Source organism: Parasteatoda tepidariorum, chromosome 8 (assembly GCF_043381705.1).
Source record: "Parasteatoda tepidariorum isolate YZ-2023 chromosome 8, CAS_Ptep_4.0, whole genome shotgun sequence".
NCBI lineage: Eukaryota > Metazoa > Arthropoda > Arachnida > Araneae > Theridiidae > Parasteatoda > Parasteatoda tepidariorum.
Window position 1 is genome coordinate 28,386,823 of NC_092211.1, and position 19,012 is coordinate 28,405,834.

The following is a 19,012-nucleotide window of genomic DNA, read 5'->3' on the forward strand; positions in this document are numbered from 1 at the left end:
GTTCGAAAACATTCGCCATGGCTAAGAGCTTTCAATTATATCCGATACTGATGTATCTTTATCAAAATGCTAAAGGTGCTTAATATTTTAGCTTGCATTGAATTGAATTTCGATTGGATATACCAATTCTTAGTATGCTTTGACATGGAAAATCAGGGCACAGAGAAGTTCGAAAACATTCGCCATGGCTAAGTGCTTTCAATTATATCCGATACTGATGTATCTTTATCAAAATGCTAAAGGTGCTTAATATTTTAGCTTGCATTGAATTGAATTTCGATTGGATATACCAATTCTTAGTATGCTTTGACATGGAAAATCAGGGCACAGAGAAGTTCGAAAACATTCGCCATGGCTAAGTGCTTTCAATTATATCCGATACTGATGTATCTTTATCAAAATGCTAAAGGTGCTTAATATTTTAGCTTGCATTGAATTGAATTTCGATTGGATATACCAATTCTTAGTATGCTTTGACATGGAAAATCAGGGCACAGAGAAGTTCGAAAACATTCGCCATGGCTAAGTGCTTTCAATTATATCCGATACTGATGTATCTTTATCAAAATGCTAAAGGTGCTTAATATTTTAGCTTGCATTGAATTGAATTTCGATTGGATATACCAATTCTTAGTATGCTTTGACATGGAAAATCAGGGCACAGAGAAGTTCGAAAACATTCGCCATGGCTAAGTGCTTTCAATTATATCCGATACTGATGTATCTTTATCAAAANTTCTACAGACGAACTTTGGGTACACATGCAAACAGTATGGAATTCTCCTCCTCAGACAGACATTCAAAGTTTGCTTGACTCCATGCCACGTCGTGTAGTAACACTTATGGCGGAGCGTGGTGGCTACATAAAATACTGATTTTGATCTCTTGTTATTGTTTGTTTGCCTTGAAAGTTTAATCATTTATTTGTACCACTACCACTCAACTGTGTATTAAATTTCATTCAATTATGACGATTCCTTCATGGTGTTGCAATTTTCACAAACAGGAGTTTATTATACTAATTGAATTTCGATTGGATATGCCAATTCTTAGTATGCATTGACATGGAAAATCAGGGCACAGAGAAGTTCGAAGACATTCGCCACGGCTAAGAGCTTTCAATTATATCCGATACTGATCTATCTTTATCGAAATGCTAAAGATGCTTAATATTTTAGCTTGCAAAAATCTGAACACTGACTCTTTACCCGAAAAGGATCAGTAATAAAATATTGAGAAACTGCGAGAAAGTGTTAAAAAAGAACTATTAAATATGCAAACCTTTTGTGTATGTATGCGTCATTAAAATTTCAGAAGCTTTTTTAAACTACCTGATTACTATAAAGTCTAAAATCTATCTTTTTTTTTAATTTTGAAGCAGCTCATACAAAATTAATCAATTTTGAGATTCTTAATTTCAAATATGTAAGTAAAGAACTTTTGCCATTGGAATATAAACACTCATTTTTCACGAATATATTTATTTTGCAATGCATATTCGAAAATTTTATCATCTTCGTTGAAGATTAGTAATCTTAAAACTTATTTTTATTTTCTATAAAAAAAAAACTAATTGACATAAATGAGAGTAATATGCTCGAAATTTTGCGATTTGTTTTAAGTTTCCAAAAAGATGAATTTGAACAAAAATACCTTCAAGATATAACTGAAAAATCATCAACATAGTGATAAATTATTTACCACGCATTAAGATTAAATGCGAAAAAATATAAAAAACTCTAAATTAAGTTTGTTTTAGTATCCTTTCAATAAATTTTAAGGCCAACAAAACTAAATACACTATCTCCAAGACTAAAATGCACATTATGCCTTAATGTCAAACCACAAAAAATTTAGATGATTCACAAATGGTACTTCTTGTTTCTTACTTGCTAGATTATGATTGCATTACTCTTACAATTTTATGAAATATTTTAATCAGATTATTTTAATCAACTCATGCGCATTACAAAAATTCCTTATTTAGATGCTCCTATAAGCTTCAAAGTATACTTCCTGCAGAACTTATAGAGTAATTAAAGCAGAGCTAGTTTTCAAGAAGAGAAACATCAGTAAAACTACGTGCTCGGCCACATTTAATTATGAAGAAATTTCACGCCACAAATCTGATGAACTACTTCTATATTTATATAAGTATTATTCAAATTAATTAATAGATTAAAAATAGTACAACTGTCATTAAAAGAAGAATTTATTGATTTTAAGTTATACATTTATAATTACCTCAAAATGATTAAAATTGTAATTGTAAGCAATAACTTAGAATTTCTAGGATTATAAAGAATACCATACAGTTTCGAAAAAAATTTTTTTTCCTAAAAACATAATATATTTTCAACGCACTTTTTAAAAAAAAGTTTCGTTTCGAGGAAGCCATCCTAAAAACGTGAAAAATTGTAAGAAAGTGAAGCATCCTAGCAGTATCAACTTTGCAATGTTATTTTTTTTAGTCTTAAACTTCTCTTCAAAAAAGTTAAACTCAATTATAAATATAAAATATGTTTTTATTGCCTCTCATAGGAATACTGGATTTGACTGATTGTTTAAACCAGGAAGACCAAGAATCTGTCCTGAGAGACGTGTCGTACATTATGAGATTGCGTGATACCTGTCTTGTAAGAAAGAATAAATTGCAGTGCAAGAATGAATTCATAATCTCTTCATATAGTACTAACCTTGGTACTAACATAATTAATATTTGTTAGCTATTCAATAAATAGATGGTGCCACAAGCTTTTTGAAAAACGTTCAATATTACTTTGGCGATATCTATTATTTTCTTTGGGATGTTTTAGAAACGTTATTAAGTAGTTCATGCACGTTCAGAAAATGAGTTGTTTGAAAATGAGTTTTTTATTGTTCTATGTTTTGAAAACTAAATATAAATACTTTTTTGGAGAGTAATTTTACATAGCAAATGAATATGTTACTAAGTGTTTCTTATATTTAATCATTTTAAACTCATATCTTCATGGACTATATAAATAACCCACTCTATAAGTCTACAGAAAAAATGTCTTCAGGTTGAATACAATCTTGATTCTGCCACACAATTGACCGATTCCAAACATTGATTAATCGTTGTTGTACATTGACCACTTTCTAATGTTATATTAGCCAATTCCTAGTTTTGACAAACTTCGAAGCAACAATCGTATACAGAATTTGTTGTTTTACATAGACTAATTTTTGACACATAGCTACTTAACATCTACAGATTGACTTGCAAATCTAGTTTACTTGGCATAAGTGCAAATGCAACTTTGCTTTAATCCATCCAACAACAAACCACAAGTCATCCCATTCTGAAGCGGAAGTACAAACAGAATTAAGAAGCAACTTCCCTCTCTCTAATTTATGCATTAACTTTTCCCCTCTTTGTTGCCGACTTGCGCCACACTAACTTCAAACCCAGCGGAATCAAATTAAACGGTCGCATTCTCTCCAACTCCAACTTCAGATGCTGTTGAAGACAGCGGAATCTATGCTGCCTTCATTCAAATACGACTTTTGTAGTCGGTGAATTAAGTGTTCCTATTACTACGACTATGGAACTAATAGATTAACTTATAAATAACAAAAAATACCTTGGAGTTGGAAGACAGATCAGGTGTTCTTTTTTCTTCTTGGGAAGGGAAGTTTGTCGAGTAATTGAAAGTATATAGCCTGTGTGCTATATTGATGGATAAGGGTTATTTAGTGAATCGCCTTCAGTATAAAGTTAGTTTATTTTTGCGATTTTTTATTTTTTGTTTAGTTGTCCGGGGAGTGATAGATGAGTTGGGTGGGACCCGTGTTTATTGTTGACTTTGGGCACAGTTTTAGTAGCTTGTCAGTGAATCTTGTTAAATGAAAGCTTTTTTGCCCATTAAGTTTTGATGAATTCAGTTGAAAAATCATGTTTGTTTTTCTCTTTTTTTAAAAAAAAAAATAAATTTGTGGTGAAGAGTTGGTTTTTTTTTCAAATTCTAGAAGAACGTTTTTGATAATGATACATTATAAACTAGTTTTTTGTTGTTGTTTAAGTAGTGTTATTAAATGTACTTTAATTTGCTTATATTTAATCAATTTAATTTTTATATATATTTTGCTATTTTTTTTATTTTACCATCCTGCTATAGATAAAGAAAAACTGGTGAAAAATGATTTTTTTACTGTTGATTTTTTTAAAAATATTAGAAATAATTTCTGATAATACTGGATTAAAAACTAATTTTGAGGTACAAGTAGTGTTTTTTATGTAATACTGAATGTTTAAATTTTATCAACGTAATCATTCTGCGAATTTTGTTATTTTTCTAACTTCACAATTTTGCTATAGATTATATTGATGTACTTTGATTTTTTCAAATAAACTTATCATTTGTCATAATTTTTTATCTTTGTTTATTTTTCAGTAGCAGAGTTCAAATGATCTTGTAGGGAAATAAAAGTAAATTATATTTGATACTTGTGCGGGATTTTACAGAATTGTTCCAAATTTCACAGAACCCTTTTCATTTACCGTAATATATTAGTTTATATTTATGGAATATTTCAGAAATGTCGCATTTGGCTTAATATAATACAATATTTAAAATATTATTATCTTTTGTTATAGTTCAAACAAAACTAAGGTTCACGTTTGTGAGAATGGGAGTTCGAGTCCAGTCGACCGAAGAATCGTGTATTAAATCTGACGGGGACGCAAAGTTCCGATAATAAATCAATACCTCTAGGGGTACTAAATATTAGATTGATCGTTCTTCGGTTCAGGTCAATATTACGATCGGTGAATGAATGGAGTATGATTGGTCCTCCCTGTAAAACGGCTGTGACGCGTGTGTGGCTGAAGTCGTATTCTTACCCATAGATGGAGCCACTATAAAAATAAGAAACGTACCCTATGCCTTACAAATTCCCTTGATTTCAAGCAGGCTTGCTGATTGGAGCGTGGCATGAGTAACAAAAGCAAAGCTAAGACTAAATCAATTTTATGAAGAAATTTGAGGATGAATTTCCTCCAGATTGCTGAATAGATTGCTTGCACTGCAGGATGCTGTCAACTGGATACTGAATGAAAAAAAAGTTTAGTTGATAAATGAATCAGTCATTCATCATCAATGTTGATGAATCATTCATCAAAATTGATGAATCATTCATCTTTATTTTGCAAATACTTTTTAAGCAAGTTTTATTTCTTTTTCGCACAACAATTAGGTAATGCTTGACATATTCTTGATACCTCTCTAATTTCATGAAATTTTCTTGATTCTTTCTTACCATTTTGATATCATGAGGTTACAAATATAATGTGCCATAGACCTAACGATTGATGCTGGAATCATAGTCGGCCAATTTCCCACTTTACCCAATTTCCTCACTAAAATTTTTACTAATAATTTATTCACAGAAAAATACATTATAAGTTGAAACATAAAACATCGCTATTTAGGTACCATTTTATGTTAGAGGTGAAAAATATTGGTATAATTTCCGTATTGTGTCGCACGACATTTTTGGTTAAAAAGAAAGAAAGAAAAAACTACAATTCTAATTAATAAAACCAAAATATACGATATTAAATTTAAATGGTAACGGTTTATTGGAAATTCTGGTTTTGAAAATTATAGTTCTTTTAAAATAAATTTAGCATAAAATACAAAACTGGAAAGTAAATTTAATAGAATAAATGGGATTTTTTTGACCATGTCATGATAAATATTACCATATTTAACATTTTTTCACATGCTATAAAACTATATTTTATTGTTTAATCAACCATAATCACTTCCAAAACACTTCGGCAAATATTATCGAGCTTGTAGGTGCCCCATAGAGCAAGAAACGTGATAAATTTTACCCAATCTGGTAGTTTTTACCATATTTCTTTTTCTCAGGGTACAATTTTTCTCACTTTAGTTAAGCGTTAAGTTAAATAATATTTCTGTACAAGTTAAACTATAGTTATTCATTTTTAGAAATGAAATTCTTCGTTCAATTAGGCTCAAAATAGTATCAAATTTTTAATGTATTAAGACTCACTGTGCTCTAGGGTAAATTACAAGTAGTAAATCAAGCTGACAAACTTTCTTGTTTATCGTTCTTGTCAGAACAGACGATATGGGTAAACATAAGCCCAATCCCTTTTAGAGCTATGATTTATTACGCTTTGTTTGGGGTTTCAACTGGAGTTTGAAATTTTTAAATAATTTTCCAGAAAATTCAAGAAAAATTGAAGTGAGTTATATTTAAAATTTATTATTTTAAATGTTTAATTTATAACAGAACCAAGTTCAAGTTTAACAGAAAATAATTGAAACCTAGATTTTTTGCACTATGACATGCCTAAAGGAAATTTTTCAAAATAATTTGCAATGTATCTGATAGAGCGTCCATTTACTTGCCACGTGAAAGGCGCGTGAATTGTAAAATTCTTTAAAGAAAGTAAATCTAGATTCAGAAAAGTTAAATCTAGATTTTTAGATGCAATTTCCTAATTGATTTATTACAACCTTAAACTACAGTCTTTTTATTTACATTTGGTAAAGTGATCCTCTACTAGAAATATGTATAATTTTAACAATAAACAACTGGTTGTTTGTAATGAGCATCGAAACTAAAATTGACGCACTTTCCATTATTTGAGCATGCTGCAGAATAATAATAATTAAACCTTAATTTCTTTTATCGTTTTGTATTTATGATATCTCTGGTTGTGCTACCAATGGTTGAACGGTCCATTATTATACTTACTTTGAGGTTCACTATTATACTATTTTCTAATTTCTCCACTGCAGTCCTCCATGGATACTTACTGAGACCTGCTGACGATTGCTGTAGACGTCTTTTATTTATTTTTTTTAAACCGTCGTTCAACAGCCGACCGAATTTTCGGGTTTACGACTACTAATGCTCAACTACGTAGCCTCGTAATTTTAAGCCTAATCCAGAAGATTATTATACTTACTTTGAGGTTCACTATTATACTATTTTCTAATTTCTCCACTGCAGTCCTTCATGGATACTTACTGAGACCTGCTGACGATTGCTGTAGACGTCTTTTATTTATTTTTTTTAAACCGTCGTTCAACAGCCGACCCAATTTTCGGGTTTACGACTACTAATGCTCAACTACGTAGCCTCGTAATTTTAAGTCTAATCCAGAAGATTATTATACTTACTTTGAGGTTCACTATTATACTATTTTCTAATTTCTCCACTGCAGTCCTCCATGGATACTTACTGAGACCTGCTGACGATTGCTGTAGACGCCTTTTATTTATTTTTTTTAAACCGTCGTTCAACAGCCGACCCAATTTTCGGGTTTACGACTACTAATGCTCAACTACGTAGCCTCGTAATTTTAAGCCTAATCCAGAAGATAAGAGAACTACTAGATTAAGTATTGGGACAAATTTGCCTTCGTGAAGGACCTTTTAATGGAACTAACCCGCATTTGCACTACATGGAGAGAACGACCATGAGAACCTCCTACGGTTAGTCAAACGGCAAACGGACTCTAACCCCTGATTCGTCTATCACTGAGGATATTTCACGTTAGCACTGTGGTCCGTGCAAGCCGGATGCGGATTTGTATCAATCAGTCATCGCTGGGATTCGAACCAAGTTCACTTCATTGGAAAGTGAACGCTCTATTCCCTGAGCCATCGCGACTCTGGCTGAAGACGTTGCGGTGATAGTTTTATGGATGCCTTTAACGAGAAGAGTTAAATATAGCTTCTGCTTTTCAAACCAACCAGGCGTACCATCAGATGTGCCAAGAACTTATGATTACCACAAGACAGGAAAAATGTTTAATGGACAATAATAATTTCAAATAATAATGATAATGGTTTTATTTACTTTTGTTATTTAATCTGCAATCATGATTCACATTTGATTCTCACTACCATTTGTATTTAATTCATGTGCAGAATACTGTCAATATATTTACCATATATTTTCAAGTTAAAAGCATTAGATTTTGCGCGATCAAGTTAAAAAAGCATTAGAGAATCCCGAATTGCTTCTTAGATTCAATTGGGATCATAGTTAACAATACAAATTAAGACTGCAAAATCAGTAAACATTTTCTATCGAATTGAGTTAATATAAAATCAAATAAGAGCTTGACAAACAAATGCAGCCCTGTAAGATGTTAAATCCTGTCTTTGGAGAACTAGCTTTGATGGCAATAATGGCTTTCTTAGCTACATCAAATAATGGTTAAGGAAAATAAAAATTTCAATAATTCATTATTTTCATTTCCCAAAGGTACTATTATAAAATCAGTAAAATCCCAAGAGTTTTCTAATGGTGTGAAAAAAAAATTTTTTTAAACTGATTCAGACATACCGCAGAAAAGCATTTAGTAAAATACTGGAATAAGGAGCTCTTAGGGTGGAGATATCAGATTATCAGATATAGAAATATCAGAGAGCTTTATCAGAATAGAAAACTAGCAAAATGAAAAACTTAGCCTAGCGTAGCTAAAACGAATTCATGCTGGGTCAAAATACAGCAGCAATTTTAACCTACTACTTTTTCATTTAACAAAAACATTTTAAAGTTGCAAAATCTAGGAAAAATTGGAATGTTCTTTGCTTAAAAAATTATCTTAGTTTATAAAAAAAATTCCAGTATTTGACATATTTACTCCCTTTTTCATAAACACAGATAATTGAAAGAGAAACAAAATCCTTTCTCTAAAACAAGTAAATTAACAAAAATGTTAATTGGATTTAAGCAGCATGTAACCTCCAGGATTGTTATTTAATTCTCCTTCATCAATCCAATAATGGTCTAGCAAACAGCCATAACTCACTCTTTCTAAATGAAATAAAAAAAGACACCAAAAAGCAGAAACCACTTAGGAACAATTGGAAGTTGAATGCGTTTTTTTTCTTTCTTTCTGGTAAAAGGAGAAAATAGCAAAGAATAAGAAAATCGGCAGACCCGTACCCTTCCCTCCCCTTGGAAAAATTCTTCCACCCCCAGAGCGATTCTGAAACGAAGACAGATCATCTCTGTCGTGTGCAAAGGAGAAGATACAGAGAATAAGACTGCTTATGACAGATTCGCTTCCTTCAATATGTTTCAGGGGCGTCGAGAAAATAGGATGAAAAGAATGGTGATGAAAAAAAAGAACAAAATAATATAGCATAAAAGAAAATAAGCAAAGAACACCTTAAAAATGATAATAAGAGCAGATGATGGCTTTCAAATCTCCAAGGTCCCTTTTTTTCTTCCACGTCTCTTGTGTTTTCAAGATGTCTGATCCTTTTTTTTTTGTTTCTTTTTTCTCAATTTTCCTTTTTTGAAGCGGACGATTTTGGGGGGTAGGGATTCAGGCAAAAATATGAACAGTTCATAATTAGAGAAGCATTTTTAGATACTGTGAAACAAAAAGAGGTATATTAAATGATTTCACATTTAAATTTTTCCGAATCTTAACGCTGTTTAAGAACTAGATGATTTAACTGTCCTATCGAAACCAATCATGGAACCAAGCGAAAAAGTATATCTGTGTTGCTCTGCTGTTATGTATGGGGGTGAGATAGTTGCGAGATTCCTATCTGTGGTCAATATAGATGGAGTGCATGAGATTTTGGTGTCGGTTGGGTTTCGAACCCGGAATGTTAGCCTGGTGCCTGTGATTACTGGGAAAGCTTGTGCACACCATGAAGTGAGTCAGGAAGCTTTGAAGGATAACTGTTCAAATTAATGGTCAATTATGCTATTTTTTTAAAGTTTTTTGCTATTATGAACACTAGACTTTCTTTGAGAAAGAAGGGAGCTAGCCGTGTAAGTTATCATCCGTCTTTCCGAACTTTACTAACATTTCTTATAGCGTGAATTTAAAATTTAATTTTTTGAAAAAGCAACTTTAGCTTGTAAAAGCAAATAATGGTTTCATTAATTAAAATAAAAAGATAATTCATTAAATCGCAAAATAATCTTTTTGCTGATGCTTTTGTAACATTGTTAGTCAATTTTCTGCTTATTAATTTTAAAGTTTGTTTGCTTTAATTAATCAGGCTTAACTATTTTGCAGTATGATTTTTCCCATTAAGTTGTACAACGAATTACAACATTCTATTTCCACTCTTATTTCATTGATGTTTTTCACGAACTAGGCTTAATTGTTTGACCAAAAATTCTGCGAACAGTTGTTTGAACTAAATCACTTGCAGGATTTCAATTTAAAAATACAAAACATTTAATTGGGAGAAAAAAACAATTCACCATGATTCAGGGCAACTTCATCATTAATTTAATCGCTTCAACGATGTGAAATATGCACAATGGCTGATCTAACAATACAAATGGAAAAAACACTTGAAAAGTTTTACTTTTATCCCTTCCTTGAAACAACAGCTAAACCTCGTGTCTAACACAATCCTCCAATCTTCTATAATCACTCCCTCCTCCATTATTCGAAATGAAGATTAAGGGAATTTTTTTTTTACCTTCATACTTTAAGGGGGGTTGATTCATTGAGACCACAGTCTAAGTAGATAAGAGATATTACGTACGAGGTGTTTAGGAATTTTTTTTCCTAGTGTAAAAATCATTATTCCCTTTGCAAGCGGAAAGATTAAATTAACTGTAAAGGAAGCTGTGTGAAGTAACCCTCACCTGATAAGCATTGAAACTAATGATCATTGCATTTGCGTATTACTGGTACTTTGTTCTTAGAATCTCGTTTCTTTAAAAAAAATATTAAATAATTTTATCTAATTTGTGGAAGAGGTTTGGCAAACGGTATAATTTGTAATAGAGTTATTTGTCTTCGATTATATTTTAATGAAAAAGAAACACAACATTGTAGAAAGAACAGAAAATATGCTGTGAAAGTATTTTGTTGAAAACTGATTGAAGAATCCGGAAATTTCTTGTCTTTTACCTAAGTCCGCGTTCAAATTTTGATAAATAAGTTTTCAAAATAAAATTATACATGAAAATAATGCATAATTAAATGCTTAAGTTATTTCATATTTGGAAATTCTTTAATAATAAACACGTTAATTTTGCATATCACACATAAATCGCAAATTAAGAGAGTCTTTTTTAATTAATTAAAGTAATTAAATTAGTAATTAGTAAAGTATTAGATAAACTTCTATGAAGCGATAATTATATATATTATAAGCAAAGCTGTTTATTTATTCATGAACATTCATTAATTTAAACGTTTGTCAAATATGCATGAAATCTTAAGAATAAGCTTTCACATATATTTTTATTGGTATAAACATCGATTCTAAAAAAGAATAATGGCATGCATTGCACAATTATTATTGAAACTAATCATGAATTGATTAAACAATGTAAAATATCATTACTTAGTTTAAATATTTTTTTTAAAAATAATTACTAACCCATTTTCGGCTAGTTTATTCGTAGTTGCTAAAAGAACTTAATTTATAAATTTGGAGTTTTGCCAAAAGCAGGTAGAAAAAAAACGGGAACCGCTGTCTCAAACCTTTATTCGGATAAATTTATTTTTTAGCATTGTATTTAAAATAATAAGAACTATAATTTTAAAAACCAGAACTTCGAGTAAATTGTTACCAAATGACTGGAAAAATTATCAAATGAATGATATAAATAATGTATATTTTGATCTTGTCAACCAGAATTATGTTTTTTCTTTTCTTTTAACCAGAAATAGTATTTCCATACAGTACGATAATTTTACCTGTGTAATATATTTGCGTGTGTTTTTTCCCCAGCTTAGCCATCGGTATTTAAAATTACGGTTTAATTTTTATTTATTAAGAAAGGTTTGAAGGTGCATTAAAGTATAGTCTCATTTTAGTATAATTAATTTGTTCACATTGTTTATGTTAGCCGGAAAAGAAAATGGCCAATAAAGTTGAGATTACTTTACTACACAATTGTTTACTTCATATTTATACAACTCTACAGTTAGAAAAAATCTGCGAATTATATTTAACCTTTTTAAAAAACATACTTACTCAATGTTAAACACAATCAACAATTTTATGCTCAATAAATGCGCGCCTGAATGTAAACTTTTGAGCTGAGTTCTAAATAACATATAAAAATAATTGCGTTTAACTCGATCAGAAGTAGTTTGCTGATAAAATATCAATTTTGAACGGATTATTGTTGTCGTTTCTGATTTTCTTTCTTAACAACTTAAGTGAAACAAATTTTCCAAGATTAACATGGTCCTTCAAAGACAATTTTATCTTCTTAAAATAATAAATCGGATCATGTTAGAGTAGAGATTAACTCTGAAAACAAGATTTTAACGTATAGGCTTCTGACGTGTTTTCGTTAATACAGTATTTAATAGCTTATCCCCAAGGCAAACATGACACACGGCGTTCGTAATGAAGTGCTAAATTAAGCTTCTTGTTAGATCATTTTTAACTTTCCAGTTTATTTAATGGAGTTTTGTAAATACACATTGAGTTTTAAATTGAAATTTGAAGTGATAATGAAAATATTAGCAGTTTTATGATCATTTAAAATTTTATTTTTGCCGATGGCGAATTTAATTTCAAAGGAGAATAAATAATACTGATGTAATGATAATCAATAAGGTAAACATGTTCATTGTTATTGAAATAATTTAAATTTGTTGTTTCAATTAATTCTACTGCATATAATACTCATTATGTTTCAGTAGTTTTTGATTGTAATTTTTATGTTTTAGATTTTAAGGATGTGCTACATAAAATTTATGATTATTATTAAGTAAATAAGTCACGTTATTCTATCAAAGCAGTTTTAAAATATGAATTACGATTATTTTTTTTTAAAACTTCTAAATCCATAAAGTTAAAGAAAAAATTAAAATTCTTAAAAAAGATGCTGGAAAAATACAACCATATTAGAATATAAATATTTTGATTTCTTATAATAATACCTAATTATATATTTTAAATTGGAATTCATTCAACATCTATTTATGACCAAATTTTGCTTTATCTTCAGGCAAACCTAATTGAAGTAAAATTTTACAAAATTTGAGTACTATTTACTCGACAATTTAAATATTATTATAAAAATTATTTTTATAGTTTAGAGGATAATTAATTTTTTTTAAAAAAATCATTTCATTACTCTCAAAAACTTTGTGCTATTTTTTCTCTCCTTTTCTTTTAAAGTTAACATGATAAGTAGGAAATATATTTGAAACATTTTGCCAAAAAGTGAATGTTTTTATAGTTTGTTGTTTGTATTTTATATAAGTTGCAAAATAAATAGATTTTCATAAGAATATTTATTAACGATATATCATACAGACGCTAATCAAAAATGCTCGATTCAATATCTTTGACTGTACACACATTGATAAAAAAATATGTTTGAAACTACCCTCAAAAAGAGTTTCTTAAAATTGAGAAAAAATATATTAAAGTGGCTTCAAAGCAAATAATAGCTGAATTTGAAACCTCGGCCTGGATAGCCTGGTTGCTAGGGCACTGGGCCTATGTTCAAGTGGTCGTGGGTTCGATCCCTTCCTGCCGAAGACTCCCCGCGTAGTAAATGGTGACTGATGCACGTTAAATCTGTCGAGTCTCAAAGTCCTCCATGTTCCCATAACAAATCAAAACCTCAGGGGGTACTGAATTAGAGATCGATCGTTCTCTGATTCAGGTCAAAATTACGATCTGGTCCACCCTATAAACGGGTGTGACGTATGGATGTGGCAGAAGTCGAATTCTTGGTCGTCATAGATGGCTCCACTGGAAAAAAAGGACAACAGCCCCCCCCCTTTGCCTTAGTGGTACATGTCAACAACAACAACATTTGAAACCTCATGTATTCAAAATTGAAACATCATATGTGAGTTTTTTGAGCAAACTGCAGAGTCTCAATAGTTAGTAAGTGGTGGAAGGAATGAGTAAGAAGGCCCGTTGGCGTTGTGAGGATTCGAACCAACGACCTCCATCAGGTTCGTAATAGGAGGCTGTAACAAAAATGTACAACCCATTTCAGGGTGAGTTAGGAAGCTTTATATAACGGCCGCCATACTGACACATCATGACATGCTAATTTCCAATCAAAATGAACTAAGGGGTAGCATTTTAGAAGATATGATCTTAATAATTTAATCAGGAGATCGATAATTTAATTTTCACTTGTTAATTATTTCGCTATATCTTAAAAACTTCTAAGTGAATGGAATGTCACGATATGTCAGTGCGGCTACCATCATATAAAGCTTCCTAACTCTTCCTGGACTGGGTGTACAACTATGGTGGTTAGTGCATCTTATTACTAAGATCTCGGAGTTCCGTGGTTTGGATCCTGCTGGTATTCAACAAATATCTATTGCACACAGGTCACCCTCTACATCATTTCTATAACTATGCGTTTTGCTCAAAAATGATTATATGTTTCATATTTGAATATATGGGGTTTTCAAATTCGACTATTACTTGTTTCAGAGGTATTTTGACATATTTTCCCTCAATTTTGTGACACATATTTTTTATACAGAGTTGTATTTATCATTTAATGATCATTTCCCTCCAAGTAAGGACAAAGAAAATAAAAGAAAGACATTTAAATGCGACAGTCAGTAAATATTAGTCGAAAAATCACTTTGATCTATAGTTGAAATTGGCAGAAATAATAAAAGAAATTATTTTTTAATACTCATCCAAATCTAAACTGTAAGAAAGAAATTTGAGAAAAAACGAACTCTTGATTTCCGACGAATTGGTCCTTCAAACAAATTCAAAAGATTCAAAATGATTCTCCTGTCTTTCACGATTGATGAGTCATCCAAATGATTGATGAAAAATACTGATATGATTCACAACAAGCAATGAAACTCTCTGTTTAAGATTTCAACAGTTTTTTTTTTAAAATCAGAAATTCAAATACGGTGACATTAATTACTTTTTTTGGATCTACTATCGTCTTAAATATTTTTGCAACTATTGTACTGTAATTGCAACCAGTTGCCCAAAAATCACCGCACATGCAAACAGATTCATTATTTTATCTATGTAGAAATAAAACAAATATTAAAAATAAATATTGACTAAAATATATTCTATTAACAAAACTCAATTTACATCTTTCAGTTCCTATTAAAGACAGCTACATTATTTCTATTGCTAGATAATTAAAATATATTTCAAATATTCCAAGAGAAATATTTTGACGTACAAAATAATAACTTTTCAGAACTTATTTGTTTTTAATTTCCATTTATTTTTAATGGTCCTTTCTTTCTAATGTAATGACAGAAAAAAAGGAAGAAAGAACTTTTAATGTGACAGTCAAATAAATTTTCAGTGATAAAGAAAATCACTTTATTCTTAGTTTTATAAAACTGAACTTGACAAAAGGAATGAAAAAGTATGATTTCACCTTTTTATAATAGCCATCAAACAGCTAAACTATCAGAAAGAAATGTGAGAAAAAACGAACGCTTCATTTCCTACGTAGTGATCCTTGAAACAGATTGAATCAAAAAGATTCAAAAGTGTTCTCTTGCCGTTCACAGGATATCGTTCACGAGTGACGAATCACCCGAATGATTGTTGAAAAATACAGCTATGACTCATAACAAGAGATGATAAAAAAAAACGATAAAGAAAAAAGTGAAATTTCTACGGTTATATTCTTATCAATATTGTACTTCAGTGAATTGAAGTGAAGAAGAAAAAGAGAAGAGAAAATCGTCTGCAGCGAAATATTTCTGGCAGTTTTCCAGGTAAATTATCCGGGAATTTTACGTTTTCTAATGGGATCTGGGAGAAATAAGAGCTTACAGAAGAAATGGGACTCATTGGGTAACATCGTATAGATACGACATTAAAAGCTTGTTTTTAAGTTAAAGATTAATTAGTGAAAAACTCATCGTTATGGTAATATGCCATTTAGAGATGCATTTGCAAATGTAAAAAATCTACAGTTAAAAAGCAATGACCATTGAGAAAATGCTTTCGAAGTAATTTTATAAATAACTAATGGAAATAACCCATCAAAATGTAAAAGCTATGGTGGTATTTTTAAAGAAACTATTTGGTTCTTTTTTAAATATTTAATCACACGCACCATTACGTGTATTTGCTCATTCATCTTTGAAGGAAAAAAAGCTCGATTTAAATTCTTTTCGAGCAGGATTCAAAATACCTAGGATTTTTTTATTTATTTATTTAAACGCACGCATAAAAATATATATTTAAAAAGCACGTTATTAGCAAATTTTCTCATTTGTAATTGTAAATAGTGTTTGAGAATAAATTGATACCAAGGACATTAATGCTTATTTAAATCCAATATTTTTATGTAACTATATTAATCTTCCAAATTTGATTAACATAATAGCAATGTTCTTTTTGCTTAAAAAATGTTTTATATTTAGAATTTTTTTAATTACTTAGTATTTCGCCTTGTTTACCAGGACATCGAATTATCAAAAGTACTTATCACATTACGATAGTAAAAATTTTTACCATAAGAGTTATATCTAGAAATATTTGACAAAGAAATTGGAAACAAGCTGATTTATAAAAGTTTTTGATTCTAATTTTTATGATTATAAAATCCAAAAATCTTTACCGAGTACGCAATTTAAAAAATTAATCGTTAAAGTAACTAAGTAAATTTCATAATTAATCAGAAGCTACCGAGCGTTAAGGCCTACATTATTCTATAAGTACTTTCCATGCAGACAATAAGTATCAACAGTTTCATATTTGAAATATATTGTAAAGATGTAAATGTATTTTTAAACATGATATTTTTCTATAGAATATTTTTACCCATAGAAAATCGTTGATATAATTTGAATTTTATTTTATTTTTTTCAATTTTGTGAAAATTTCATTATTTTACAGAATTTTAAAGTAAAATAGAAATGATGCCAGAATATTAATAATAAATAGTACAATAACGTCTTTTCGCATGCTCTTTTATGTGCAATTGTCAAGTCATTTTAATTATAACTTTGATGAAACGTTTAGTTATTGACTTGAATATTTTACTTATTTGTCTTTTTTTAATAAAAGCTACCTTAAAGCAATTAATTCAGAATATTTTACGAACATTTAAATACTTATGAGCCATTGAAATATCTTTAAATAATGTTAAGTGTAGGCATTTAAAAATATTTGGACTGTTTGTAATCCGAAATTTTGTTCAGGTTAAGTTTTTAATTCCATTTTAATTCATTTCATTCGAATTTTTCACAAATATTATTTATTGCAAGAACGTGAGCCCCTTACAGCAAGACAATTGTATAACTTAACAGATAACGATTTTAACTTTTGATGTCGTCACATTGTAAGCTTTTGTTTTAACTCACATATTTATTTGTATGTCTTCCTTAACAACAATTGCCTAGATGGAACAAAGGACGTCAATGTTATATTTATGATTTAGAATATCATAAAATGTCGATGGAAAGAGTAATCTAATAATATTATTAGAAAAGAACACAAAACACTGCTATTAAAGCTTTGTCGTCTGGGACCTTATCTCACTCTATGGTACATCGTCCAAAGGGTGATAGGAAGAGGTAAAAAAATTGAACTTATTGGAAAAAAGGATGTAATAAAATGTCTCTAATTTATTTTCTGCTATTTTTAGTCACCGAACAATATTTTATCTTTTGCTAATAAGCAAAGTTTCTCAAATGTTTAAAACAAATCGAGTCGTATTGTTAATGTAAATACAGATTTACACGAAATTACCTGAAGTGCTCAGAGGCGTCAATGTTTTAGAAATTATCTATGATATTATGCTTCATTATTCATTAAAAACTTTCCCCTATTAGTTACTTTTAGTTTACAAATTTTAAATTGCATATTCTACTAAATATGCAATTCATAAATCGCAATTTACGGGGATCTAAAAAATCTTACGATATTTTAATTTGAGCTTTTTAGTTTTTATATACAAAGAAAAAAAATCTGGAAAATTGACCGTACTGTATGGTAATGAAATTTCTGGTAATTAAAACGAATAACACTGGTTAACAAAAATATACGGTATTTTAGTCATTCATTTCGCACTTTTTCTATTTATGCAGTAATTGTTTTTCGGAAATTCTGGTTTTCAAAATTATGCTTTTTATTTCTACACTTTTAGTAAAAAAATACAAACTGAAAAATAGATTTAACGAAATAAAAGGTTTATATGCCATGCTCAGATATATCATGATAAAATTACCAAATTTACCAAATTTTGTTCATAGTATAAAACCATATTTTTTTGTTAAATTTATCAAAATCGTTACCAAAGCATATCGGTAAAAATTACCGAGGTTTTGGTGCAAAAATTTATTTTCCGTAAAATACATTTTTACCAGAACATGCTACGGAACAAAAAAATCTGATACAAAGTAATTTTTATGGTAATAATTATAGTGAAATCACTGAATCTCTCTTATTAAAAAATGTCCCTGTAAAAATAGCAGTATATTATTTTGCGGTGAAAATTGAATTCACGGATGATGTACCCAAAGTGTTGGTACATTATACCGTAATTTGATCTGAGATTTTTTGCATTGTAAGATATTGTTTTTAAATGTTCTATCTTGCAAAATTTACAAGTAACAAACTTTACTGTAGGCGCAAATTTTTTTAAATTTAGTATTTTGTAACATGATGTGAACTCTTCATGTAAATTTTTCGGTAACGGAGATTTTCTCATAAAAGTTTATAATTTTGAAGTAACAGCTTTGTTATTTTTAAATTTATTTATCATCAGTTAGAACAAATTTGCTTTAAAATACATATCTTCACAGTAAATATGACAGCACAGCAAATCATTTAATATCGAGCAGGTGAAAATTCCGTGATAATTGTAACTAGTTTTTTTAAAGTAATTTTGATCAATGTCTATTTAAAGTTCATTTGTTTAATTATACTTCCAAAGTAATTTTGATTGAATACATTTATCTTTATCAACATATAAAAAAGAGACAAAATTAATTTCATACATGGACATGTTGCTGTACAAGCTATTTATACACAAAACAACGTGACTGGTGCGTGATATTAAAAAA